This window comes from Lepidochelys kempii, chromosome 2, assembly GCF_965140285.1.
Source record: "Lepidochelys kempii isolate rLepKem1 chromosome 2, rLepKem1.hap1, whole genome shotgun sequence".
NCBI lineage: Eukaryota > Metazoa > Chordata > Testudines > Cheloniidae > Lepidochelys > Lepidochelys kempii.
The window spans coordinates 58,033,593-58,060,447 of record NC_136381.1 but is presented as its reverse complement, the minus strand read 5'-3'; positions in this window follow the sequence as shown (position 1 = coordinate 58,060,447).

The window sequence follows — 26,855 nt, the reverse complement described above, 5'->3', positions numbered from 1 at the left end:
AACCCAGAATTCCAATGGGCAGCGGAGACTGCGGGAACTGTGGGATAGCTACCCACAGTGCAACGCTCCGGAAGTCGACTCTAGCCTCGATACTGTGGAAGCACTCCGCCGAGTTAATGCACTTAATGCACTTAGAGCATTTTCTGTGGGAACACACACACTCGAATATATAAAACCGATTTCTAAAAAACCGACTTCTATAATTTTGACCTTATTCCATAGTGTAGACATACCCTAAGACTAGTTCTTCGGAAGTGGTGTGGCTATAAAAGAAAACATTTTTTTAAAAAACCACTAACATGTGAAACAACAAGGCTTTAAAATCTTTTTTTGTTTGTTTTGTTTGAGGCAGGGAGATGGGTCTAAATCTGAAGGAATTTCTAACAAAGCATGGTGATCTTTCAGAGAAGTCATCCTATTTAAAGAGTATGTTGGACAAAAACATTTATCTGTGACTTTTCTTACAAATAGATATATGCTTGGTGGAGTAAACCTAGGATAGAGCAAATTAACGGCACTTCCTCACCAGACAGCTGTCTGCCATCTGCTTTGTAATTACTGTGGTTAGAATGTTACATTTTATTCACTCCATTAAGTAAAACCTGCAAATGAAGAAGAGATAATATAAATGTTTCACATGCATTTTAATTCCCTTTTTTTCTTAATTTTGGTTGTTAGGGTAACTTTCCAATTGGCTTAGGTTATCAAAACAATTACTTGTATGTCCTTTGATGAAATGCTACCGTAAACCACTTGATGGCAACAAAACAGTTCAAATACTAACTAAGTTTACAGTGCTGTTTTATAGATATATATAAAGGTCTCCATGATCAAGATAATTTTAGACATCTAAATTAACAGACAAGTACTTTGAAGAGTATAAACCACAGGGGACCAAAGTTCATCTAGCAATTACTCCAACAGGTTCCTTTAGCTAAACCCTCCAAGTCAGGAATAAAGACAGACAAAAGGGGTAATTATCAAAAGCTACTCCCCCTTAAAGACTGTTGACTACAGGGCTCTGTGTTAGAAATACAAAGTGATACACCTGCCAAAGTCTTTTGATCCAAATGGATAAACGAAAGGACAACACAGCACATAGGAGAGGTTCTATTCACTCCATTTTCCAGTGGTTAGGCAAAATGAAGGTTGCAGTTGCTCAGTGGCAGAAAGTTCACCTGGAGGGGAGTTACAGCAGCACAATGTCCTTACCAATCCCTTCTCTTCCTGAGGGCCTGGTGCCAGGCAGCACAGCCCCAGAATAAACAGCACTGTCAAGGGACGGAGTTCGGTAGGGGTGCCTGAGAAATACACAGACCCAGGGTATCTCCAAGGCATTCTTTGTGTAGACCCAGCACAAAGACAATGGGGATGTTACAGGTAATCAGGAGGTGATATCACGGGAGAAAATGTATTGCCAGTTATGGAGAGACAGGAGAGACTGTAGATTGTAAACCTTCCAGGACAGGAGCTTGTCTCTTTACCTTAGTTTGTAGAGAGCTCAGCAAAATGGGGCCTCAATACTGTTGAGGGCCTTTGGATGCTGCAATAATAATAGGTAATAGTGTCAAGGGATTTGAGGGGTGTAAGGAACTGGCTGGAAAATAAAATAAGGAACTGCTTGATTATTCATAGTACAAGAGATACCCCAGAGCTCATTAGATTTTAATACAGACACTGGTCCAATGATACTGAGGCCTACAAAATGAAGTTGGCAGGATGTTGGCAAAAGATAGAGTGTTCATGGAAGAGAGGCCAGGTCAAGAAAAAAGCAGGGGCTGCATAAGGCTGAGGAGGAAAGTGACCCAGAGGGAAATAGTTTACCTACATAATTAGAAACACCTGAGTCTAGGGCAGGGCAATGCCAGCCATACAATTGATTGCACTTAGAAGAAAGCTTTAGTTGTGGGAAATGGGGGAAGGGAAAGTTGGGAAGAGGGAAGGCAGACACCGGAATAGTTAGAATATGGTTTGGATTGGCATCAATACGTGGGGGAGAGGTGGGAAAGTGGGTGCACCTCCCCAAAGAGGAGATGAGCTCTGCATCTTGATTCAACTGACAATTGGATATTTGGTATTTAAGGAGACCATAAAGTAGCAAATTACAGCAATCTAGATAAGAAATCACCCTCACAAAAGCCTAAGTAAGAATATTAGAAGAATAGTGGTTGAAATAGCACCCAGCGTGGGCACTATCTTAGAGGTGAGAGTAGTAAATATATAACTGAAAGATCTGAGAGGCAGAAGTGCTTACGGTCAAGGGAGAAGATAGGGAACCATATATGAGAAATGCTAGTTATGTAACTTAATGCCTTTCTGGAAGTTACTCAGATGGGCATGAAAATCCAAACAGAAAAGAAGAGAAGAGAAGATAGTCCCTGAAAAGAGATTTCTACTTCTCTTCTGCTGCAAATCCCTATTCAAACCACACCAAAGCAGTCGACAGTCCTCTCCACTTCTGTTCAATTTTTTTATGTACTGAACAGTAAATCCTCATTTAACGTCGTCCCGGTTAATGTTGTTTCATTGTTATGTCCCTGATTTGTTAGAGACCATACAGATTTGAAGTTGTGCAATGTTTCCTTAGACTGTTGTTTGGCTTTGGGGGCTTGAAACCAGGGTGGGCCAGCAGCTACCCGATCGGATCTCCTCCACCACCACCCCAGCGCCTCCTGAATGCCCTGAAACAGTTGATTACTGTGGGCAGGAGGCCCAGGGAGGGAAGGAGAGGCCGCGCGCCACATCCTTGCTGCTCCCCCCTCTCTCCCAGAGCCTCCTGAATGCCCACAAAACAGATGATTGCTGCAGGCAGGAGGCGCACAGCCTCCCCCCCCCCCTTCCCTATGCCTCCTGCCCGCAGCAATCAGCTGTTTCAGAATTGTGGCATTCCAGAGGCTATGGGGGGAGGTGGCAGGGTGGGAAGAGGAGCAAGGACACACTCAGGGGAGGAGGTGGAGTGGGGGTGGGCCTGGGGCAGAGCTGGAGGTTGAGCACCCTCCATCACTTTGTAAAGTCGGTGCCTGTTCACCCGTGCATGCGTCGTCTGAAGGAGGGAGTGGTGCGCTCCAGAGAGATAGCATGGGTTCATCAATCACCACGTTCAGTTTCCCCAGGGAAGTGTTTGCAGTTTCTGCCATGTGTCTATTGTGTCTCCTCCCTCCTGCCTCCCTCGGTGCTGCCTTGTAGAGTGTAAGGCTACATTAACCACAACATGTTAACGCTTGAGGGCTCAGTCGAGTGCTAGTTCATCATTTAGCAGCAAGGCATTCCCTGGGAAATATCCCACCTGATATTAACTTGGTTGCTTTAGAAGAAGCTCAGGGAGCTCATGAGCAGGGCCTCAGACAATCCTCTGATTAGAGACCGCAGGGAGATTTCGGGGAAGGGGAGCTGCTGCTAACATGTGTGAGCAAGAAAGAGAAGGGGCTCAAGGAGCTGACAGAACATTGTTCTAGTGACGCTGTGCAAGTCCGTTTTAAATATAATGGTGAAGGGCTATGTATCGCTCTTCATGCGGATCGGGAGGAAACTACTACTGCAACAGACATTATACTAGACTATAGTAAACAGCCATTGTTGTTTACATTGTGTCGGTACAAGTACAGTATTCCCTGAACATTTCTAGCTTGTTGTGATTGTACAAGATCCAGCATCATGAGTCAAAAAAACCCAGCAAGTGATAGAAGAGTGCCTTGCAGTAGCAGTACCACTAGCAGTAAGAAAAGCAGGAAAACCATTAGTTTGGATATTAAATTAGATGTTTTAAGGCATTTTGATGCAGGTGAGCACATGGTAGACGTTGGCACCGCTCTAGGTCTTACTCCGACCACTGTGAGAACAATTCGGAGTAATGCCAACAAGATCAGGGCTAGTGCTTGGTGTGTAACACCGCTTAGTGCTACTAAAATAAGTCGATCAAGAAGTAGATTGATGGAAAACGTGGAGCATCTTCTCTCAGTGTGGATAGAGGACCAAAACCAGCGGAACATACCTCTACGTTTGCTAGCGATACAAGCTAAGGCAAAAATGTCGCATGACAATTTGAAGAGAGACCAAGGGGAAGGATCACAGACATACATTCACTGCAAGTCGGAGATGGTTTGATCAGTTCAAGAGGTGCTTCCACCTGCATAACATCAAGATGTCCGGTGAGGTGGCTAGTGCCAATACTGAAGCAGCTAAAAAATTCCAATTATCTCAAGAAAATAACTGAGGAAGGTGGCTATTCACCTTAGCAAGTTTCCAGTGTTGATGAAATGGGCCTCTACTGGAAGAGGATGCCTGAACGGACTTACGTTTCCTGAGAGGAGGAGAAAGTGCACAGATTTAAAGCAGCGGAAGACCACCTAACCTTGCTTGAAGGTAGTAATGCTGCTGGAGACATGAAGATGAATCTGCTGAGTGTAACAATCCAAAACACCACAAGCTCTCAAGGGATTTTCAAAGGAACATCTTCCGGTCACTTGGAGATCTAATAAGAAGGCATGGATAACTGGATCTATGGCTGACTCTCTATGCCATCCCTGCATGGAAGGAATACTGTGCCAAGGAAAAATCTTGATTTCAAGTTTTTAATTAATTATTGATAATGCACTGGCTCATCCAATCAACCTGGACAACCTGTGCAAAAATGTCAAAGTTGTCTTTCTGACTCCTAACACCATATCAATCATCCAACCGATGAGCCAAGGAGCCATCACTGCTGTCAGGGTTCCTTCCCCATTCTGAACTCTAGGGTACAGATGTGGGGACCAACATGAAAGACCCCCTAAGCTTATTCTTACCAGTTTAGGTTAAAAACTTCCCCAAGGTACAAACTTTGCCTTGTCCTTGAACAGTATGCTGCCACCACCAAGTGTTTTAAACAAAGAACAGGGAAAGAGACCACTTGGAGACTTCTTCCGCCAAAATATCTCCTGCCCCCCCCCCACCAAGCCCTACACACCCCCTTTCCTGGGGAGGCTTGAGAAGTAATATCCTAACCAATTTGTTACAAAATCAAAGACCCAAACCCCTAGATCTTGGAACAATGGAAAAATCAGTCAGGTTCTTAAAAGAAGGATTTTATTAAAAAAAAAAGAAAGGTAAAAGAATCACCTCTGTAAAATCAGGATGGAAAATACAGGGTATTCAGATTCAAAACACAGAGGATGCCCCTCTGGGCAAAACCTCAAAGTTACAGAAAACAGGAATAAACCTCCCTCTTAACCCAGGGAAAATTCACATAAAACAAAAGATAAACTAATCCGCCTTGCCTGGCTTACCGATACTGGTTGCAATATTGGAGACTTGGATTAGGATGTTGGAGAAGATGGATTTCTGTCTGGCCTCTCTCAGTCCCAAGAGAGATCAACCCCGTAAACAAAGAGCACAAATAAAACCCTTCCCTCCCCCAAGATTTGAATGTATCTTGTCTCCTTATTGGTCCTTTGGGTCAGGTGCCAGCCAGGCTCGCTGAGCTTCTTAACCTTTTACAGGTAACAGGATGTTGCCTTTGGCCAGGAGGGATTTTATAGCACTGTATACAGAAAAGTGGTTACCCTTCCCTTTATATTTATGACAACTGCATTTAAGTCATATAACTTACACCATACTTTTGACCAGGTCATCAGAGGCACCAATGGGGAAGGCAAGCCTGTGATTTGGCAATTTTGACATGACTACAATATCCGCAAGTGTATCGATAAAAATTGGTGAGTCCTGGGCTGAAGTCACTCAGGCATGCATGAATGGTGTGTGGGGGAAGTTGTGGCCTCAATGTGTCAATGACTTAAAAGGATTTAAAGATGTTGTCTCTGCTATGAAGAAAGTTATCCTCGGCTTGTCCAAGAAAGTGGGTTTTGATGAGGTGGAAGAAGCTGACATTACACAACTTTTGCAATCACATGGAGCAGAGCTAACCAGTGAAGATCTGTTGCAGCTAGAGGGGATGAGAGCAATGGAAGAAGAGGGCCAAGAAGTAAAAGAAGAACCAACCCATCGAAATTTGACTGCCAAATGTCTTTCTGAAGCTTTCCAAATGATTGAAGTTGGCTTGCAAATCCTTAGTGATGCCAATCCTAACAGGGAACGCAGTTCCAAAGTGGTTAAGGGAGTTGGTCATGTAATGAATTGCTAAATAGGAATTTACCAAGAAAAAAAAAGGAAAGCAAAACAACAATCTCTAGATGTGTTTTTTCGAGTTGGGAAAGTTCAGTAAGAACAGCAAGAGGAGCAGCCGGACGATCCACCCTTTGACTACATCACCTCAACCAAGCTTCACAATCATCAGTGCTGAGTACAGTATTAAATTGTTTGTTTAAAATTGTTTAAAACTTATACTGTATATGTATATAATGTCTTGTATGGCAACAGAAATTTCCCTGGAACTTAATGCCCCCCCTTTACATTAATTTTTATGGGGAAATTGGATTTGATTGACATTGTTTTGCTTAAAGTCACATATTTCAAGAACGTTAAGTGAGGAGTTCCTGTGTAGATCATTTATATATTGTGGCCTCAATCCTGGGCCCTGCCACCCCAGTGATACAAAGGGAATTTAAACATGTCCTAAGTTGTCAACATGGTGGAATCCTCAATTGGTGTAGAACTTCTCAACCAATAGACTTAGGAGGCATATTGGAGATGAGAGGGATATTCTCAGGGCTAGATGGCATGGGGTAAGTTCAAAAGCAGTACTTTTGCATAGTACGCAGCAGCACCCATGAGCAGTGGTTTGGTTGCAGTTGGTCCTGGCAACTCACTCAGCTCTCACTAATGGCTCCAAATAACTGCAGGTGCACTGCAGGGCCACATCCCAGGACCTTGGAGTGGCTGGCATCCTAAACCCAGTGAGGGTAACTAGCAGTGACAACCACTAGCAAACGTGCATATCTGGACCCTGAAGTGCATGAATTCTCCTATGGCAAAGCTGGCAGAACAAGTCACAGAGTATAACCTTCACAGAAACAGTGCTGGAACAGGCTAGTAAATAGTCCAGAGCAGTGTTGCAGATAGTTTATGATACACTGGTCAACCACAAAGCCAAGGAGTCCTGGTCAAACACTTTGCTAATAGTGGACCATAGAAACAGAATGAAGAATGGAAAGAAAAACTAAAGCAGGCCAGCTTGGTCATTGCCCAAACCAACCAGGGCCACATTCACCACTCACAAACCAAGGTAGAGGCAAAAGGTATGTGATCAGAACAAACACAAATACAACAATACACTGAACAGAGAATTATATGATAAACTCACAGGTTAAGACATTTATTGGAGCATAAAATGTAGGAACATTATGCCAGGCTGAGGCGCTTGTAATGCTGCATGAGTTGAAAAGGTATGAGTGGGAAATCATCATTCTGTACAAACTGAGATAGGAAGGCAAAGGAGAATTCTACCACAATGAACATAGTATACTGACATCAGGAAGAGAAGATGCTGGACATCAGGATGGAATCGCATTGGTACTAAAGCCAAAGACAAGCCAGGCTCTTATAACATTTAATCTGATATCTCCTCATATGTTGAAGGTGAAATTCAGAATCAAATCCAGTGCAGTCACAATAATATAAGTATATGAGCCAAACTCAGCTGCACCCAAGGAATAAATTGACAAATTTGACAATGATCCTTAGAAAACAATACAAAAAAGTTTCAACACAAAATATGTTATTGGTGATGAGAGATTTTAAATGGAAAGTAGGATCCAACTGGATTTCCAAGGCTGAAGCAATAGGAAGATTCAGACTTGATGAAGAAAATGAAAGAGGGGAAAATTTCTGCCTTGGTAACAACCTGGTGATAACAAACATGCTATTTCATGCGGTGAAAGAAGAATTGAACTCTAATGCAATAGTGTACATGCAATAGTGTAAAAAAATAGGATTAAGAGCGGCTGGTCAAGTGTCATCTATAAGGCCAAAACAAAGAAATCAAGGTGGGTAACAGATGCGTGTTTCAGTTGCGTAATGAACAGAATGTCATGACCAGGGTGAGATCTCTCAGACATAGTGGTCAAAGCAGGAGTCAGGCTGAGTCAAATACCGAGCGGTCAAAGTTCGAGACAGGACAGAGGGCAAACCAAAAATCAGGTGTCAGGAGGCAGGCAGGGTCAGGTTACCAAGAGATCTGGGTGGTGCACCAAGTTACAGACAGCAACTGAATAGTGAAGTCAAGACAGACCAGGGTCAGAAGCCAGAGTCCAGGATCTATAGCAAGCAGGGCATGGAGCAGAGACAGGCAGGAGTTTGTGTTGTTGCTCAGACAGCTCCCCTTTGGCTTCCTGGTTTAAATACTGGTATTAGCCAAACAGGGTGTTGTGAGAGGCTGCCACTCAGGTCCTGCTGGGTGGTACTTCCTGCCAAACCCAACTTCACAGGGTCCTCTCTTGGGCACCTAGCCTAAGCCGCCCATGGCGACGCAACGGTGGTCAGCAGCCTGAAAGCTCCGAGGTTCCAGCCCTGCTGGTTCTAACACATAGGAAGCTAAAGGAGAATAAAAAGGAAGATGCAAGTCTAAGAACTGAGTACAACAGGTTGAGCAGAGAGATAATGAAGAGAGAAAGAAGCAACTAAGTACGTGAACAATGTATAAAAAGCAGAAGAATACATGAAGGGAAATGCACTACAGAAGTTGTATTTCAAGGTAAGAGGACTGAGTGGGACATATGAGTCAAAGATGTTGGCAGCAAAAGATAAGTGCAGACAAATAATTGAGGACAAAGAATAAGTGACAGAATATTTTGAAGAGCTGTACAACATACAGAACACAGTAGATGAAATGGTCCTAAAGAAGCTTCCCAGTACAAACAAGGGAGAGCAGAATTCTTAGAAGTAAAGATTGTAACAGAAAATTTGAAAAAGAAAAAAAGAGTGCTAGGAAGTGACAACATAACTGCAGAGCTGCTGAAAGCGGGTGAGGAACACACAGTAAAAGTAATGCACAAGCTAGAGAACAAGATTTACAAATAAGAGCAAGCAACCAGTGAATGGGGGAAGCAATAATAGTGCCAATCTACTTTAAAAAAAAAATAAGAGTGAGTGCAAGGTCTATAGAGATCTTACTGGGTATGCTGGGAAAAACATTTACCAAGATATTGCAGAGGAGAACGAAGGGGAATGTGGAAGCAGTGCTTGAAGAGGAATAGGCCATATTCAGACCCGGATGAAGTACGACAGATCGGCTATTTGGGATAAAACAGATATCAGAGTAGTACACAGAATAGCCCAAACCCATTACAACAGCTTTATAAACTTCAGACCAGCTTTTGATAATATTTGACAGGAAGGATTATGGCAAGCCTTGTGAATGCATGGCATCCCCGAGAAATTGATCAAGCTGATAGAAAACATCTGAGCAAGTCGATGAGTGTGGTGAGAGAACACAAGAAGCTGATGGATTTGTTGAGGATGACCATAGTGAGACAAGGCTGTGCAATACTGACAGATTTGTTCAGAACTATCCCCATGGTTAATACAGAGAGGAAATCTAAGGTTCATAACATGATGGTCATGCTGGACACCAGCATTATGTTTTTTTTAATTTTGGTTGCTGATATCTCTTACCCAGTTTCAATGATGTCAGTAATTTAGTCTCTGTTACATATTTTGAAAGTTACAGCCCTGTGGCAAGTATAGTATTCTGGCATCTATAGGAAACAAATGTTGTATTCATTATTATTGTGCTTTAGATGTGTTCATGTTAGTGAAGGATATGGTACTTCATTGAAAAGCTGTACATGTAATTGCATTCTATTGTCAAGCAGGCTCTAAGGCAAAAATATTAGGGGACCATTTTCCTATTTACTTCCAAAAGTTAATGCCTGGCCTAGGGTAACAATCTTGCCCTTCTGCTTTACTGGCTTTCAGGAATGAGGATGCTTCTTAGCTCATCACTTTATGTCCAGCTTTGCCATACATTGACACTGCTTTACTACATTTTTAAATCCTTAATTCCCTATCACTCTCTCTCTCTCAGAAATTGTCAAACTCATCCTCCAGAGCTGCATATTAACGTCCCCTAGAACTGAAGCTAATACGAATACGACAGGATTATACAGCTAGAAGTAACTAGAGATTGATATGATTCCAGAATGTTTACACAGTTTAATATTTATATAGTTAAGATGTCAGCATCATCAGACTACAGGTGAAATGTCCAAGATCATCAGCAAAAGGAGAATGTTCTTTACCTTCCTGACACTAGATCAGATTTGGCTACCAGCAGAGTCATATGTAAATGTTTTACACTCTGGTCTTAGAGGGCAGTGAACCATGTGTGTGCATGTGTGCCTTGACCACATACAACATATCATTCTGACAGTCCAATTTTTAAGGGCTGTTTTCCGTGAATCCCTATTAAAATTATTCTGTCCCATACCACACAGAGTAATGAACCACTAAGAATGTCCTCCTGCTGGTCCTTCATGTTGCTCCCACAATATAGTCCATTTGTCACTCTGACTGTAAAGTGTGGGAGCTAAAAGCAGAGCAGAGGCCCAGAAGCTAAATAAATTCAGCTCAGTAGGCTAAGAAGAGCGTATGAAGCCACATTATCACTCTGGTTCACAATAGAAAAGCAACACAGATAAAGAATAAACAAAAAAGATTGGAGGAAATTAGAAGGATGTCCCCAACCCCTACATTTTTAGTATCGAGTGTATATTTTCCTTGGTAGGGCTGTTTGAAGCATGTATTTGCATCTCTAAAAAACAACCTCTTGGGCACTAGCAACATCATTTAAAATCTTTGGGCTAGATGGTACCTTTAGGCACAGTACTGTGTACCAGGTAACTCATTGCTGCACCACCTCTCTAATGTACTTCTGCCCCCCCACCCTTCCGAACAGTCACAACTTTAATATATTTATCCTCACAGCACCCATGTGAGGTAAGGAAATGCTATTATCCCCATTTTACAGATGGGGAACTGATGAATGGACAGGCTAAGAGACTTTTCCAAGGCCACACAGAAAGCCTGTGGTGGAGGAAGGAATAGAATCCAGCTCTCGACCAAAATCCAAGCTAGTACCCTAACCACTGGACCATCTGTCATCTACCTAAAGAGGAGCCCAGTGAAGGAACTGCAACTCTGAGGTTAGAAGGCAGGTGAGGTAGAAATCTTAATTTGACAAGAGTTTCTGGGTCTCAGCCGGCCAATTAAAGAAGCAACAACAAAGTCTTTGGAATCACAAGAGGAAAGGAGAGTTGCAGAACTGCCAACACCAAGAGACCAAAAATCATGAGTCAGAGTCTATAAAATTATGAGATTGGCCCCACAAATCATCAGATTTAAAAATCAACCCATGTTTTTAGCCAGCTTTCACTTTTTAACTCTCCTCTATCCTTCTGGCAGAGTGTGTGTGTGTGGGGCGGGGAGATCATTTCAGGTTGAAAAGTCAACCTTTAGTGCACATGGGTCTTTCCCTGACTGCCGACAGCAGCACCCATGGCACGTTGGGACGGGGAAAGGTAGGGGTCACACACCTATCATAGAAGTCAAATAGGCCCTTCTACTTCCTTGTTCAAAACCAATAACTTCCTGTGATTGAGTGTATACACAGTGCTGGCTGTGAAAGGATTAATGTGGGCCAGATTGGCCAGTTAACCCACCTGGTTGCACTTGGAGGATGGGCTAGGTCTAATTAAAGATGAAGTCCAGCTAACAAGTAGCTGGGTGGAGCTATCAAGGCAGGAAGGACTGACCAGAGCTGGGATACCCTCCCAGGTAGAAGGCTTTATGTGGGGCCTTGAGGTAAAGAGGAAGAACCAGAAAAAGGCCAAACCCAAGAACAGGAGGATTATCCTGGAAGAGATAGGCAGAAGGGCCTAGATAGTGGAACATTGCAAGGAGCCTGCTTGCAGGAGCCCCGATGCGAGGCTTGCAGTAGATTCGGAACACAGCTGAGGGCAGGATCTGGAATTTCCAACCCCCCAGCCTTTTACCCCAGACATTTACCATCTGACATTGCTCAAGACCTTCCCGTGAACAGTGCAAGCTCATTAAATTAGTTTGCCACTTTGTCAAAGGACAGTGGACATGCACCACCCTTTGTAATCCGAGCAGATTCCCCAGGCACTTTAGACAAACTCACTGGTAAGGACCAAACATTAAAATAAGTTTATTCACTACAGAAAGATATATTTTAAGTTATTATAAGTGGTAGGCATAAAGGTCAGAGATAGTTATCTTAAAAAAATAAAAAGTAAACATGCATTTTAAATCCTAAACTTTTAGATTAAGCAAGAGTTGAATCAAATAGCTTTTCTCACCGCACTGGATGTTGCAGGCAGGTTACAGTTCTTAATTGAATTTCCTTCTCAGCCTGGGACTAGTCTCCTCCATCCAAAGTCATTGGCTTCCCAGCGTTCTTGTTGCCTGCAGCGTAGGTGGGAGAGGAGAGAGGTGGCCTCATGATGCCACTGTCCCTTATTTTATACTCTCAGTCCATGTCCCTGGGTAGGGATGCTGGCCCAGGCATGTCCTGGTGGGCCCTGCTGAGTAATCCACAATGTGTAATCCACAATGTGTGGTGCTTGAGCAACTGTCTCTTACATTTGTAAATCTCTTGTTTACAATTCCCCTGCTGATCAATGGTTGTTTAATGCCTGCCTGGGTGTGGGTCACCATTGTTTGTTGTCACTGGAAAGCTAGCAGTGAGCATCTCCCAAACTCACAACATATTTCAACAACAACCATATAGCAAAAATCTCATAATATCATATACAATAATAATATACATATTTTGACAGAACAATGAATTTCAGAAGATCATGGCATTTCATATGATACCTTGTAAGGCATGCCTTATATGAAATATCACAACCAGATACCAGTAATGAATATGGGGGTTACAGGGTGCTACTTTGAGGTATAATAAGTCACACTCTCCCACACACAATAAAAAGGGACAGATAAGGACATTTGAAAGCCCTGGCACGAGAGGGTATCAGGAACATGGGGCCCATGGTAGATGGCCAAAAACTGATGTAAGGACAATGGATTATTATTTGGTTGGACTTGTTATCCTGGAATGGGTAGGACTAAAATATGACCTGGCCAGAAGGAAGAGTTACAGTAAGAGACAGACCACCATAGGATTGGAGTGACCATCAATAGGGAGCGCAAGAGAGGAAAGAACTGCTATGCCATGCCCAAGCACAAGGGGACGTGCTGGTAATGAGTCAACTCTTCTACACTTCCATTTTACTTCTGATTGCCTGTTCTAAAAATGCGCTTACGCCTGATTTTGTACCATTATAACTAGGTTGGTAAAAGATGTGATTTTTATACTGATCTATAGCTATGCCGTAAAAACTGCATCCATATTACAGGTTCTATCAGTATAATGGTGCCTTAGGTCAGGATATCTTATTTCTAGGGCTGTCAAGCGATTAAAAAAAATTAAACAATAATAGAATACCATTTCTTTAAATATTTTAAAGCAGTATCTCCTGTAAATGTAAACAAACTTGTTTGTCTTAGCAATTGGCTGAACAAGAAGTAGGACTGAGTAGATTTGTAGGCTCTAAAGTTTTATGTTGTTTTATTTTTGAATGCAGTCATGTAACAACAACAAAAATCTGCATTGTAAGTTACACTTTCACGATAAAGAGATGCACTACAGTACTTGTATGAGGTGAATTGAAAAAAATATTATTTCTTTTATCATTTTTATAGTGCAAATATTTGTAATAAAAAATAATATAAAGTGAGCAATGTACACTTTGTGTTCTGTGTTGTAATTAAAATCAATATATTTGAAAATGTAGAAAAACATCCAAAAATATTTAATAAATTTTAATTGGTATTCTATTGTTTAACAGTGCGATTAATTGAGATTAATTTTTTTAATCGCAGTTAATTTTTTTAAATTAATCATGTGAATTAATTATTTCCCCTCCTGTATAGGACAGCTTTGTTTGTAGACAAGGCTTTGGTTACCATGGCAATGAGCATGAAGAAGACAGACAGAGCAAGCTTTCAGAATCCCCGTAATATTTTTGTTATTATTTGTCTGTGAGTGTAACACCTTCTGTATGCAGTGAGTCTTGAGGTGAGAGTGCGTGGATTTTTCCTCATTTTTGTCCAATTTCTAGATTTCTTCTTAGGACTTTCCTCAGAAAATGGCTGAGAAATTTGCAGCAGCTCACTGGATATTGCATTCAGCTGCCTCTTTATCACAGCTTTAGCCTACTCTACTTGGTTGTTCACTTAGTTTGAAAAAGTTCTGAATGCTATCATGTACATTAAGATAGACAAAGTACGTAATACCTTTTATTGGATTGCCTTCTGATTATGGAAGGGACAAGCTTTCACAAATCACAGAGCTCTTCCTCAGGCCTGGAGAACTGTAACCAAAATCTAAGCTAAATACAAGACGGGACAGATTATTAAGCCTGTAGGAGACCACTTGAAATGAAGTGGGCAATTAAGGGTTAGCAGGCAAGTGGATGTGTTACAAACACAAGTATTTTTAGTGTCCAATAGCTTTACTCATTTAAGTTCCCAGGCTTGTCTTTTGAAGGTGGGTGTACAGGTTTCCTTTGAGGACAAAGGTTAAGAGGTCAGATATGGAGTGATCACTTTGTGGAAAAAGTGTTCTCCCACAGGTGATAGGGTATTTTTGTCTTTCATAATTTTTCTGTGAGAGTTCATTCAAGAGCACAGTGATTGTTCGGTTTCACGCACTAAGTCATTGTTGGGACATTTGATTCATGGGATGAAGTACACCGCATGTTCTAATAGTTTTTCTGAGGTCCTTTTGCAGTGCTGTTCAGCATATTTGGAGTTGTATGTAGTGGTCAGAGGTTCATAGATGGTGAGTCCTCTGGGGATGATGATTTGTTTCTCACATCTGCCCAGAAAGTAGATGTCACTATTCAGTCTGGTTTCCTTCTCTGTGCTGTGAAGTTTCCATTTTAAATGACAAAATTCACTATTTTCCATTGTTGTTTGTAGTGTTGCTGTAGCCATGTTTGTCCCATGATATGAGAGAGACAGGGTAAGTGTGATAATATCTTTTACTGAACCAAATGCTGTTGGTGGAAGGGAAAAGCTTTTGGGATTCATAGAGCTCTTCCTCAGGTTTGAACCTCTTATGCTTAACAATCTGTCCCACCATGTATTTAGCTTAGACACTCTGGTTACCTTCTCCATAGCTGAGGAAGAGCTCTATGAAGCTCAGAGCTTTTCCCTTTCACCAAGAGAAGTTGGTCCAATAAAAGCTATTACCTCACCTACTTTGTCGCTCTGGTACCAACACGGCTACAACACACAAGCAATTATGTACATTTTTAGTCTCTCCTGTACTCAGTAGGCTTCCAACATATCAGACAGTCAGCATGATACCAATTTAAAAAAAAAAAACTTGGTGGAAATATGTAAATTATCATCCTAGTTTACAGTTCTATTTCTGCCAACAATTAACTGAAAAGTATCGCAACTTCTGCAACACCTCATGAAGAAACAATTTCACACATTTTAATTGAGAGCAAAGAACTGCCACTAAGCAAAATGGGCCTGTTTGTAAATATCTGGCATAATCCCCTTTTCGGGAGAAAGTTAGCATTCAGTAAGAGGAATATAGTGATATCAGAAAAATCTGAGGAGAAGGTTGCAGATATGTCACAGCAAAAGTCAGATGGAGACAGCTGAGGAAAGGAATAGAAGAATAAGGAGCTGTTTGTCCTTTCCTTTTACAATAGGCTCTGGGAGAGAATGATTAACTGTTTGAAAGTTAAGTAAACCAGACTGCATGTTGTAGCAGAATAAGTAGGAATGAGCTTCTGCCTTCACTAGATTCACCGAGTTTTTGTGTATTTTTTCCAAAGTATATTTGATTCTTACAAAACTAGGATTGATAATTGTGAAGCTGTAATATTAAAAAATTCCTCACTTTCGCAGTACAGCTGTGAGACTGCACTGGGCTGCAGCTGTAGTGCTCTGTTTATACCTTCTGACCAGAGTTTTGTTTTTGCTTTCCCACTTCATATTTTTGCACCTCACTAAGGCATTTTAGACATCTGACCACAAGCTTTTGTTTCAGTGACTGAATACTTACAACATTTCCAGTGCTACCCAAATAGTTTAAGTACTGCCAGAGATCTATCTTGGGACATATTTCTTTTGGAGTGACAGGCTTTCATCCGGAAGTATTATACATTCAGTAGTCTCCAATATCACTCGGCTACATGTTGGTCATTTCAGACTTCATGAATTGTCTCTGCTACTTGCATGTTTGCATATGCTGAAAACTATGCCCTAATAGACTTCATGGAGTCTATGGCTCTATTCCCTTTTTGGGGTAAAACTCAGCTTGGGAAAGTGGTTTTTTGTTTATTTATTTGTATTTGTGGATTTGTCTGGTTCAATTGTTTCTACATTATTTCGTAGAATTTGTTTGGCAAGCTATTGTAGTTGAAGAGGGTGTAACCATTGTCATTCCTGACATGGCAGAAAGTCTTTTTCAGAGAGGATGATTTGGCAGCATTTTCTAGAGCTGTTCAGAGGCTGGATGGACGTAATCTTATGTAGAAATTAATTCCATCTCTTCTCCTCCCCTCCCCCCAACACACTGAACGCTTTGTACCAACTCCAACATGTGTCATTCTGGGATTGGTGATCTGCATTTTCCAGAAGTGTTACTGACTCAGCTGTTTGTAGACTGAAATTCAGCCTTCAATATAGTGGGGGCTTGATCCATTAACTCCTCTTCCAGTTTTGCTATTCAACACCTCTAAAAACCAGTGACGATTAAAGGGAGAGCTTGGAGCCTGGTGAGCAACTAAGGTTCTGGTCAATTCACACAAAATTCCAAAGAGTTGGAAGTTAAATCCACTAGGTGTAGGGCCTGGCCGGATACTGAAAGGTTTGGATATTGTAAGGCTATCCAAACCCAGTTTTGAGTGATTTAGGGCATCATATAGGAAGGTTTGCTTAGGTTGCTTACAACTGACAAAGAAAATAAAGATACACCATTTTGCCAGAGTTTGCTGTGGGCCTCCGTTCTCTGTTGGAACAGAGCTACACTCTGACTTACTGTACAATTCTCAACAGCCACTATTTCTACTTACCACCTCAGTAAGCTCTGACACTTATGTTAAGTATTCTTTCCTCCAGGTTTCTTTTTTGAAGTCTCTCAAATATAGACAAGAAGTTTTCATTTTTAAACAATTCTTTCCTCTCTCCTGCTTTATACACACTTATTCATAATTCAGAGTTGTTCAATGGATAGTTTTTATGAACCTGTTTGAGCTCTGGATTATTCACAAAGTCATTATAATGAATATTCAATGACTTCTTCACTGCTGGAATGGTATTGAAGCACTGTGGCTGATCACCTATGGGACATTGTATTGGTCCCTCACTGGAGTACTTAACCCTAATAAAAGGTGTGACAACTAGAAGTGCTGACAAGAGACTGATCTTTATTTCCTGGCCCCAGTCATGTGACATGCATCAGGCTTACAGAAGGCTAATACCACTGTCACATGGAAGAGGTCAGTATTCGCAGATTTCAGTGGCGACTGTTAAGAGAACCTTAGTAAGCTACCTTTTCAGCTCTAAATCCATCATGTTACATCCCAAAACAAATTTTGTTCTGTGATTACAGGAATCAATTACAGGCCTTCTTTGCTTTCTGTGAATATTCCTAGGTACAAAATTTCAGTTATAAAGGTATTTGCAAGCAGTGAATAATAAAAGCCTAGACACAAGTCAAATCAAATCCCACATTCTTATTCAGTACACAGTTTGTGAGATGGATTTTACTTTACTGAGGTGGCTCTAGTTAGCCCAGTGCACATAACCTCTTCTTGTGTTGGATTTTCAGAAGTAATGGTAAGTGGGAAAAGGGAGGCAAGAGGAAGTCATTAGCAGATTGATTAATGAACTTGAATCAACAGATGTGAACGAGTGTAAAGGAGGCATGTGAGACTAATGTGGCATTGCTGTCACAGAAGAAGGGGTTTCTCATGAAGAGATGGCAGTGTTTTGCCAGCCGCCTACCTAAAGCTTTGGTTGTCTCCTACTAAAACTAGCACAACATGTAGAAAATGGGCACCATTCCATCTCAGCAAATAGGCAGAGGTTTATATGCCCAAGAGACAATAGTGGTAAATTTGTTATGTGAAACAGAGCCAAAATTGTGTAAACAGATGTCCACCCTGAGATGGCAGGCCTGTGTTTGAGGGGCTGTGCAATTGTCAAGTGAATTCAGAGCTGCACGGATTTCAGAACCTCCCCCAGAACATGTGCAGCCACAAAGGTGAGATTTGTTTTCACTTTCCCCACCAGGAATGGGGAAAGGTATTATAAAGAAGCCTATACCACCATTTTTCTTCCTACAGAAGAGTCCCATTCTAGTGTTTAGGCTTATTAGTCTCACTATTTGTAAGATGAGAGGCATACAGCAAACTATGTAACCTGCAAGAGAAAAAGTTCATTTTAGTTGAATAAATTTTAATCACTTGAATCCGTATTTTAGGTCACCTAATTAAGTTGATTTTGGTCCCTCAAAGAAACAGCACACTAGAATATAAGCGTGAAGTTTTACAGAAAAGCCTGCATGTCTCGAGTGCTTTCTGATATATGTTGCTGCAATATTTGAGAAGGGCAGTTATGTGACAAAGAAATGCAACTAAATCTGTTACTGCTTTTATTTCCTACATTTTGAGCCTGATTGTCCTTTCACTTAGCCTAATGTAAATCAGAAGTATTTCCACTAAAGTCAGTGTCAGAACTGTGTGAAAGGAGAATCAGGGTCTCCCCTTTTAAATGGAGGAAGGACATTTTAAAAGCTTAATTCCTCTGTTTATGAAATTATTTTAAATATATACATATTTAATTTTGATGTCTTTGTGCTGTTCAGGAATCAGCACCTGCAATTGTCAGGCAGTGGCCACTGAAATTTTACCAGAGATTTTAACAATTGCTATGGGCTGCTGCTCACTAACAATCCTGTTCACAATAGCATCTCAGATTTTGTGATTCAACAGGCTTCTAAAAACCTAGTGGTCCAGCAATGGAAAGAAAAAATACATTTAAAAATTATAGGGGATTAATCTTAATCCAGCTGCAGCCTGCACACTGTTCTAATTCTTTTTCCTCCCTAACTACTCCTACCCTCAAAATCCTCACATTCAGCCTGAAAGCTTAATCAACATAGTGTCAAAATCCAGGTTTCTGGGTTCATTAAAGGAGTCAAACCCTGAAATATTGCCAAGTCAGTACAAGTAAAATAAAATGTTTTTAGACTTCTCTTAGTCCGTATAACTGTTTGTCCATATCACATAGTCACCACCCAATTTAACCTACATCTCACTCTGTCTGTGCTAAAAAAGAGACCAATGACTGGAATAGCAGGAGTTTCTGAAGGTCAGGATTTAGATACATTGGCAGAACTGTTGGGAAGCTTGCACAGCACCTGTCCACATTACATTTGGGTGCAGTCAGTGGTAATATTGATTCAGTTTCCTGAGTATTAATTTTAAGAACAGAGCAAAAACCCAACACCAAGCTGAGTTAGGCCATGTCTGCACTACCACTTATATTGGCAAAACTTATGTCGATCAAAGGTGTGAAAAAACACACTGCTGCTAAGTTCCCTCTAAACTACTCAGCCTTGCAGCAGGCTATAAAGGGCCATGCAGGCGTGCAGCCACAGGGGCCTGGCAGGGAGAAGAGCAAGTTGGGGTGTGCAGGATTGCTGCAGGCCTCTCCGCCATCCCGGAGCTGCTGCCGGTGGGGAGAGGCACCTTTCCCCCGGCCCTGGAGCTGCTGCCGGCGGGGAGAGGACTGGGGAAGAGTCCTCTGGCTCCACCTTGGGGCAGCCTGCACTCCAAACTCCGCATCCCTGGCCCCACCCCAGAGCCCGCACCCCCAGCTGGGGCCCTCACCCCCTACATGCCAACACTTTGCCCCAGCCCTGAGCCCCTTCCCACACTCTGAACCCCTCGGTTCTACCCCCACCACACATCACCTCCACATTGGTGCACATAACAAAATTCATTCCGGATATGGATATAAAAAATGAGAGGGAACATTGCCCCGGAGCAACATAACGTTTATCGGCATAAGTGTAATATGCACAGCACTATGTCAATAGCTACCACTGCTCGTGGAGGTGGCTCTCTCCCATCGACATAGAGCAGCTACATGAGCGATCTTACAGCGGCGCAGCTGCATCGGTACATCTGTGCCACTGTAAGCTTGCTAGTATAGACATGGCCTTAGTCTCCATAATTCTAAATTTCACTTTTGAAATGTCCAGAATGGATATAAATGCTATTTAGAGTGCCAGTGAATTACCAATGGAATACTGAAATAGACTGGACAATTTTCATTCCATTAACTATGTACAAAAATGACTACCTGGAAATGGATCAAATACAGCCGCTTCTTAGCGTAACTTCTGTATCAAGGAGGAAGAAAAAGCAGAATCGTGAAGCACAGAGGCAATAAATGGGAAGCAATACAAAAGAAAAGCATCTCATTTATTAGCTATGCAATGAATTTTCCCTCAAACAGCTCCTATCCCAACTCATGCTACGTTAAGCAATTATGAGTCATGTACAGATGGCTCAGCAGTGATACATTTACAGCTGCATCTAGCTCTCACACACAGGTGTCTCCATTAGTATTTTCTACCTAGCCAGCAGCTGTAGCAGCAGAAATAATTGTGGGGGAGGGAATCCCATACAATTGACTGAAACAGAAATATAGAGAGAGGAAAACAGAGACTAGTCCAATTTATGACAGGTTCAGAGCTAGAGCCTGAACAAGTCACTCGCCTCCTGCCATGTATGAATCAGTTGCAGAGTTTCTTACAGCAGATGGCTTGGGCAATTAATTGTTTCTCTGCCATTAAATGGCATAGGTATTATAATGCTCTTTGCACCCCCATGAAACAGCAGCTATGAGTTCTTTTAATTCACATTGGTTCTATTTTCTAGTCTAAGTGGTCAATAGCTTAGCACCGTTTTCATATTGCTGCCTGATGGGAGAAAATCATGCTGTCATTCAGTAACTGTTATTGTTCTGGTGAACAGTACCCATGTCAATAAAAAAATAGCAATATTAGATACATAACTGACGTCCCTTTGGTCTGCTTTGGCAGATGCTACTGAGCCTGTTTTAGTGAGATTGTCTGCAGACAGGACAGCAGTTCACTTTTTAGTTTGTCCCTTTGCATGTGCAATTAACTGTTTTGCATGATCAAATGTAACTTTTCATGTGAGCATGAATATTTGGTGGGAGCTTTAGACAATGGGGTTTGAACATTTCAACCTAGGAATATGTTTTTCCACAAGAACTTTCACTTTCTGTGAATACTTGGATCATAGCTCAATCATTGCTTAAGGTATATGTGAATGTGGGAAGACAACAGCTCTACCCCATTTTGCCTTGGTGAATTAACATACAAATAATCTCAGTGTTGATTGGTTGTTCGTAAGTAGGTTGTTTTTATTCTGAATTTGCAGCATACAAAAAAATAAACCTACATTATATCGGTGTCTATTAACCATAGCTGATTCTGCCACCACTACTTACACACTTGATACTGTAAATACTCCTATTAAATCCAATGGCGGTGACTCATGGAATAAAGGAGTAAGTGTAGCAGAATCAGGTGAACTGGTCATCATTCAGTTTAATTCGTCACTGAGGTAAATTCACCCCTGGTTTATACCCATTTCTGCCAATGTCCCTTCTATCTCTTTGGCAACTGGAGAACTATAGTTGGTGTTGCTGACTGGACAGGTTGACTAGTACCAGCATGTTCACTTAGCTGCCTCTACTGAGGGATGTTGATGGTGAACATCGTCTACCTTTCTCTAGTGGTGTTTTCCCCTCTGCTCTCTCCCCACAACATATCTGCTGCTTCCCCTAACACACATTGGGAGTCCTGCAAGCCTTCCTGGCACAGGGAAGTGTCGTTTGCCATGGTGACTCTAGCTCCCTGTCATTGTGCATAGGGAGCTCAGTGTTAGTCAAGTACAGTTCCAAAAACGGGAAGCACATAACCCCCCCCCCCCAAGAAAGGCACTTAAAAGGTCAATCCAATTTCTAAAGCATAAAACTGCATGGATATCAATTATTCATTTCAAGTCAATCTTAAAATGCTTCCAAACTGATTTCCTTCCCCCTTTATTTGTCCCTCCACGTTATTTATTTCTAATACGGGAGGTTCATTCTTTCCTTCAGTCGGTTACCTGAGAAGGACAAATGGACTGCCACTTTGATAATGTACCCACAGAAACATAGCGATACATCATAATTTATAAAGGTCAAATACAATCTTATGATTTACCAAATCAATACTGCAGATCAAAACTATGCTTTCAGGTATCAGAATGGAAAGGTCTGCCAAAATACAAACAGCTATATACCCTTGATCTTTGAGCAAGTCTCTCATTGACCTCAAAAGGAGAAAGGGCAATTTTTGGCCCCGAGAATAGACTGAACATCTTTCATACAAAAAAGCCAATGAGCAGGAAGTCCAAACCATGTGAACAAACCAGCCTTGTGAGCCAGACACATCTATGGCAAGAATGCATTTCAACTATCTAGCCAGCATATAACACCATCTCTGAACTAAACAGTATGATTGCATCCCTTTAAATTTAGTACATTTGGAAATGGATATTCAGTTAGCAAGGACATCAGTCCAGTTGTCATCTTGACTAGAATTTTGTGAATCATCTTTCCATTTTGCTTCAAGAAATACAATCTCTTTTACTCAAGCACTGTGTAAGGGTCAAATATATTTTAGAGATTAGCTTGAGAGAGAAGGATGGATCACGTTTTGCTCTGTTTCAGATAGAAAGGGACTGTAATTGGCTTATGGCATTTATAATTCTTTTTCTTTTTAAAAAGTACAAACAAAAACCCTAATATGTTTTTAAATACCGTAAAAAGATTTCAGAAGCTGAAATCTGTCTGACTACTGAGGAAGTACAAAATAAATTAAGTTTTCTCTTAAGAATCTGAACCCTTTGCCAGAGTTCAAAATAATTGCCAAAGCAGTTACATTTTCTTCCCCAAACAGGAGCATTAAAAGAAAAATAAGGACTTACACCTAAATTATGCATGCTATCACACATAGTTTGCATGTACAAAGTGAAAAGTTTCTCAGTATAATCTTCAGTTTTACCACTTTGAGTCAGCTATTAAAAGGACCACTGTAGCCACTGAAGATCCATGAATGAGCAGATTATAAAATTGTATCCATTAATAGGCTTTAAAAGTGAAGTTTCAACATATCACTTCATATTGGAAAAGCGTGCCCCCCAACTTTATAAGAATTAGAATCTTCAGAAAGTGTTTGGAGTGACAGTATATCATAATGTGAGTGGGAATTTCTGCCTTAGATGAACATAATCTTAACATTTGCTACTTTCAGAGCAAAGACAAATAATTCCAACCTTTAATGTTTTTAATCAAAAGAAAATAATTAATAGTAAATTCCACCAAGTCAAGAGTTATATGAATAACTAGGTCTCTGAGATTTGATTTCAAATATGCCAAAATAAAATATTATCAAAACAAAGTAATCATAATGTGTGTGTTAATAGTCATGTAGTACCAGACGTGACCACTGATCTTCTTTATGCCTTCGCCACCAGCACCAACCAACCTTTAAGATAGGTATATGTCAGCATGCTGGTCTCTGGGTTTGCATCCCAGAGACTCCATGGGATAAAATCCTGGCCTCATTGAAGTCAATGGGGCCAGGATTTAACCTAGGGAGAATATCCGACACTACACCATCAAACTTGCACACATTTGTCCTCAGCTTCATTCCCTAGTCAGAAGGTAGAATACTCATTTTGCATGATTTGAAAGAGAGTTGGGCTCTACTGTTAAAGTTGCATCAAAAGGTCAAGAGGTGCAGGGTAATAAGGACAGGGAAATAGGGCCTTTAAATAATAACATGGAATAATTGTTCTCCTTAGTAACATGCTATTCAGAATAGTGGCAAATTGGTATGTGAAATGAGGAACAGGACAATTTTCCTGGCACATCTTAGTGAGTATGGAGCAAAATATTGAGGGCTCCATTCAATCACATTTAAAGTATTGTCATGATCAAATCCTGCTGCCCTGTCCAGAATTTCAGAACACTCACAGAAAATAAGCCAGATAATAATATCACATGAAGTTCCCACATGGCAACTGTCATTGGAGAGTAGCCTGACCTCACAATGACCCCAAATGTTATAAACTGGAAGGATTAAGAACCAGGAATAATGTATTCTTTTGATTACTTTTCAGGGAGGTAGGCCAAAAATCACAACACTTGGAAGAACAAAGCTGCTTAATCAAACCAGTCTATTATGTTAGTTAATGTTCATCAGGTGCTTTGAGATCCTAATGTGTAACTGCAAAATGTTGTTGTTCTCCATGCACACAGATGATTTCTATTAACACAAGTGAAAATTATGATGTCACTGAAAAGAGACTGTACCTCTTATTAAGTACTCACAATAGATATCTCACAATATGGCTTCCACCCTACATTTTACCCACTCCAGAAGATACTCTAAGAAACTAGCTGCATGTTTTGGACTACTAAAACCAATAAAATAAATTAATTTTGAGGTTGTAGTGCAGTTTCCTGTGGACAAGTATCTATATCAAAGTCTACCAACATAATTACTCTTCATGTAAGTCTCAGAGGATCAGGTTTAAATGAATATTATTGATATGGAATTACATTCTCGCCTATAGATAATTTATAGATGTGGTCTTGGGAAGCTCATGCTGATAATGATTGTGTATAACACTTTTGGAAATAAATTTTTCCAAGATTGTCCAACCAGAATCTTTAATAAGCATTTTTTAATTTTTTTCAGTTAGAAGAAAACATTGTTTTTAATCAAGAAGCTAATATTATGTCTAGTCAAGACACACCAAAACAAAAACAAAAAAAATATTAAGAGAACCATAAGGTTTCAAAAAAATCACAGGAGGGGATTAGTCCTATGGAGCTGAATTACTGTTGCACAGGGAACCTTAACTCTGCAGTTCCTAACTTTGAGTGCTTGATTTTGCAACCTTAGTGTTCTTTTAAAATAGGAAACATATTTAACACAGAAAACTAAGTTTTTTTAAAAAAGCAAACTGAAAAAAACCAACAAATTCCATCAGGTTTGTTTTTGATTGTTGGTATTATCGTAGCACCTGGGAGCCAAAGTCATGGGCCCCATTGTGCTAGGTGCAGTACAAATACAAAACAAAAAGAGTCTCTATCCCCAAAACCTGGGAATCTAAGTATGGGACAAGAGACAACAGATGGATAGAGATAGACGGGGAGTACCAGGAAACAATGAGGCAATATTGTCTAAATAGACAAGACAGACATAGGGTGGGAGAAGAGGCCTAATAGAGTCAACTGTGATGGAAGCAAAGGTCATATTATTTCCATGATTTTTTTTTTTTTTGGCAGAGAGCGGGTACAGAGGGAAGCTTGATTTATTTAGGAGGGGATCAGGTAAATGGGAAGGGAAGGGAAGAGGTGGAGGGGGACAAGGAGGGCAAAAAGGTAAAAGGGGCAGACATGGAGGGAAGCTGAGGTAAAGAGACTGAAGAGGGAGAGGGAACATTGGAGCAACCAGACAGATAGTCACCACGGGGCAGAGAAAGTCAGAGCATGCCACAGTTTTGACTGGAATGTCCAAAGGTCCCTGCTTTGGCTGCTTCTGCTACTACCCGCTATAGTCTCTGGCTCGCTTCTCTCTGTAATTTTCCCTAGGCCACATTGTGGGGGTGCGGAGGGGAGGCATCACCTCGAGCCCCCACCAGAGTAGGAGGTCTCCCCTGAACAGTTCTGGATCCAGGGAGTGTAGGGGGGAGGGGTGACCCTGACTAGCCCCATTTTACTCCCTCCCCCACCATGCAGCAGTCGCTGCTTTGGCAGTTTCTGGGCTTACTGGGTAGAGTTTTATGTGGCTTCATATTGACAACCACATGGGTCATCAGCAGGGTTGGAACCTTTAGATCCACTGCACAGACCTCTGCCACTTGAGCTAACAGAGTAATTTATAGCAATAGTAGGTTGTCACCCTGTACAGGGACAAGTACTAGGTGGGATGAGACACACAACTCTTGCCATTTCTTCACAGGAGTTTGGTAGGCCTAGAGCCTGTCAATGACACAAGATGCTCCAGCTCTCTAGCAAATTTCAGCTCTACCTAAGGAAAATCCCCACAGATTGTCTCCATTCTCCACTGCCCTGCCTCCTGTGGAAGAGCTGCAAGAGGAGCAGAGGTAAGGTGGGAAGGGAGAGAACTGATATGGGAACAGAAGTGATGGGGTTTGAGCAAGAAAAAACTGAAGTGGGGACAGAATTAATTGTTGGGCCAGAGCTGGGCAGATGTGGGGGTGAGAGCACCTGCCACAGGGGCCAAAAATCACCTTACTCCATTTGGGAGCCTTGGCCAGGCAAATTATCACACACGAGCGCGTACTGGGAGAGTTAAAAAAAAAAAGAGACAAACACAATATAACCTTTTAAAATAATCATGATTTTGGGGCCAATCCCATGATTTGGGAGGGACTGATTCATTTTTGTATCCTTTGGGGTTAGCAATACTGTTTCCATTTCATCTCTCTCCTCCACCCACCTCATCTGTGGTCCTCATACAATCTCAGTGCCTCTCCCCTACCCCACCTCCCAAGCTTCTTGAGTCAGACTCTTTGCCCAACCAGTCCCAGCTTTCCCCCCACATCCTGGCTCCTCAACATATCTTTACCTCCACTCCACTAGTTCCCAGTCTCCTTACCCAGCCAGCCCTGGTCTCCCCTTCTCCATGTCCAATCTGTCTCCCCCCAGCCTACTGGCTCTCATTTCTCTCACCATTTCCCTCCTTGGCT